Here is a 3,954-nt window from a genome sequence, read left to right as displayed (position 1 = left end):
ATTATTATTCGAATTTAGAATTTTATTTTTCTTAAAGTATTAAGAAAAGTCTCTCGATAATATTAAAACGTTTCACGCATTTTTATTTTTTGTAAAAGTATTTGTCCGACAATTTGAAATTATTATTCAAAGTGTTACATTAAAGTGATGGTTGAGTTATGGTATATTGTGGTTGACTATTGAACTTTATGATTGAGTTATCATTCTGTGATGGCTGAGAAATTGTAATAACGACTGATTTATATTAATATGAAAGTATAACATAAACGAAAAAAAAAAAAAACACAAAATCATAGTTCATAGTTCATAGTTCATTAGTTCATGTAGAAGACGACACAAAATCATCACTTTTTGAAACCGACGTCATCTGGGCCAAATTCTTCAAACATATCGACCAAATCATTCCAAACTATGCAACATCATCTCGGGTTTATTGCCACCACTCGCCCATATCCTCTTGAGAGCACGTATCTGGGATCTGAATAACGTTCTAGCCACCAAATTAAACTGCGTCCAGATCGTTAAAGTATGCTTCGGATCCCACGTGTATTTACGCTACAATTAAAGGAAAAAAACGATAAGAGTATAGAATAATATCAATATGGTTTGTTTTATTGATCTTACCGCGAGGAGGAGAAACCACCGTCTCTTAAAGTGGAAGGGAATCAATCGGTACGTCGGCCACGCATGGTGCCAGTTGTGTTGAAGTATTCCTCCAATCGCGATAGAGAGAACGTGAAGGAACTTGAACCACGTAACAGTGGTTTTGTCAACCAAGGAACCCACACCAGGGTTTAGAACCGGAATATTCTCCCGACCAGTGGCGCAAATGATCGCTTCGACATCTCTAAAAAACTGTCCATCGATGTGAGGAACAACTTCCATGTCGATAGGAAGATGTAACAGATAGACAGATCTGTGATTTAAGAGAAGATAAAGAGAAACAATAGAAACGAAGAAGAGATGAAAGAGAGTCAGACATATGAATGAGGAAAATATAAAGGAAAAACAATAGGAAAAACGAAAGGTCGCGTCTATTATTAGGTTAACTTCTAGTTTCCCGCCAAAATATCGCTTGACGGCTGAGTTATAATATTTACAAAAAACGAAAGGACATATTATAACTGAGTTATAGAGAGTAATGGATGGGTTATCACAAGGAAAAATTTTGAAGGTAAATGAATGATATATATGATCTGACGGCTGAGTTATTTTATTTACGGGAAAATGAAAANAAGAAACAATATGAAAGTAAATGGCTGATATTTACGGGAAAACGAAATTCATCTTCCCAATAATTTTCTTGTAATCTGGTCCAACTAAATAATACACTATTATTCCATCTCTGTATATATACAAGTATTCCCGTTACTTTAGTCTATTACCTCTCAACTACAAACTAGAATAAAAGTATTTTTTACAACACTATGTCCGCTCTAGCACCCAAGATGCCGGAGCTCCCCGACGATGTTTTCATAAAAATCGTTTCCCTTGTTGCAGAAGATGCTGCAGAAGATCGATGGTCCTCACTTGGTTCTATTTTAAGGGCTGGTCATAGGGGGAAAAATGCAGTATACAGTGATGAAGTTCTAAAGACAGCTTCTATATATTGGCTTTGTACTGATCCATCAGAAATATACACATCCAATGCCCCTGATGGTGGCCTCCAAAATGAAGGGCGGCACAGGCCTTTCTTCGTCAAATGCTTTGAGGCCGGCAACCCCATTGCCATTTACTACGAAGGGCTAAGGGTTGTGGCTGAGGATAGAGATATCCAGCGTGGGATTGATATTCTCAGTCGTATTGTACTGGCCGATGCTTATGCCACCTTAGCATGTGGGGTACTACGTATTTGTCAAGGGAATGAGGTTATGGCCGTCCATTACCCCCAGCTGTTTGATGCAAATCATTATCCTCTGATGTCTTCGGATGCCATTGTAACCGGTAATGATTTTATGTTTGAGTTATCTCGTTATAAGACGGCCCGGAAATACTCATACACAGCCTCCCTTCGCTATCCTGACAGCCCGCTACTCCCTTCACCCGCTTGTGCTGTGATGTGTTATATAGATAACGGTCTCCATCTTCTCAACGGTTATCAAATAATGTGCAAAAATTGTTACCTTTGGTGGTTGTCCCTCAAAGTCGCTGAGATCCTTTAGGGTTTCCAGCAGTGAATTCCAGTTTTACCTTATCAACTCGTGACTCTAAATTCTGTTTATTTTAAAATAATTATTATCCATTTCTTAGGCGAGTATCTTTTTTCATGTATTAAAGGTCCCTACACTATTTTCCACATTTTAGTATCTCCTCTCATTTATCGACTGGGTTATAGTAAAGTTATGGCTGAGGTATCACAACAAACAATCTGAAAGCAAACGACTGATTTATACGAATTTATAGCTGAGTTATGGTATTTAATGGAAAACCAAAGGTCTCATCGACTCATATAACGGCTGAGTTATATTGATTTATAAATCCGTAATGGCTGAGATATCGTAATACCGGCTATATTATAAATCCGCAATGTAAAGTTTTTATAGACTTATAGTGATTTTTACACATTCTATTATTAGGCTAACTTATGGTTACGGTAAAATATCACTTTAAGTCTGAGTTATAGTGAGTAATGGCTGGGTTATCACAAGAAAATTTTTGAAGGTAAATGAATGATATATTATAACGGCTGAGTTATCAAAAGAGTTATATTATTTACGGAAAAAAGAAAGGTCAAGTTACGACTGAGTTACAGTGAGTTATGGCTGAGTTATCAAAAGAGTAATGGCTGATATTTTCACTTTACAGCTGAGTTGTAATACTCTGGTCCAACCAAATAATATAATATTATTCCATCTCTGTATATATACAAGTATTCCGGTTACTTTAGTCTATTACCTCTCAACTACAAACTAGAATAAAATTATTTTTTACAACACTATGTCCGCTCTAGCACCCAAGATGCCGGATCTCCCCGACGATGTTTTCATAAAAATTGTTTCCCTTGTTGCAGAAGATGCTGCAGAAGATGCTGCAGATTATGATCGATGGTCCTCACTTGGTTCTATTTTAAGGGCTTGTCATAGGGGAAAAAATGCAGTATACAGTGATGAAATTCTAAAGACAGCTGCTATATATTGGCTTTGTACTGATCCATCAGAAATCAACACATCCAATGCCCCTGATGGTGGCCTCCAAAATGAAGGGCGGCACAGGCCTTTCTTCGTCAAATGCTTGAAGGCCGGCAACCCCATTGCCATTTACTTCGAAGGGCTAAGGGTTGTGGCTGAGGATAGAGATATCCAGCATGGGATTGATTTTCTCAGTCGTATTGTACCGGCCGATTCTTATGCCACCTTAGCATGTGGGGTACTAAGTATTTGTCAAGGGAATGAGGTTATAGCCGTCCATTACCTCCAGCTGTTTGATGCAAATCATTATCCTCTGATGTCTTCGGATGCCATTGTAACCGGTAATGATTTTATGTTTGAGTTATCTCGTTATAAGACGGCCCGGAAATACTCATACACAGCCTCCATTCGCTATCCTGACAGCCCGCTACTCCCTTCACCCGCTTGTGCTGTGATGTGTTATATAGATAACGGTCTCCATCTTCTCAACGGTTATCAAATAATGTGCAAAAACTGTTACCTTAGGTGGTTGTCCCTCAAAGTCGCTGAGATCTTTTAGGGTTTCCAGCAGTGAATTCCAGTTTTACCTTATCAACTCGTGACTCTAAATTCTGTTTATTTTAAAATAATTATTATCCATTTCTTAGGCGAGTATCTTTTTTCATGTATTAAAGGTCCCTACACTATTTTCCACATTTTAGTATCTCCTCTCATTTATCGGCTGAGTTATAGTAAAGTTATGGCTGAGGTATCACAACAAACAATCTGAAAGCAAACGACTGATTTATACGAATTTATAGCTGAGTTATGGTATTTAATGGAAAAC

The sequence above is a fragment of the Camelina sativa genome, chromosome 9, assembly GCF_000633955.1.
Source record: "Camelina sativa cultivar DH55 chromosome 9, Cs, whole genome shotgun sequence".
NCBI classification, from domain to species: domain Eukaryota; kingdom Viridiplantae; phylum Streptophyta; class Magnoliopsida; order Brassicales; family Brassicaceae; genus Camelina; species Camelina sativa.
This window is presented reverse-complemented; position numbering follows the sequence as displayed.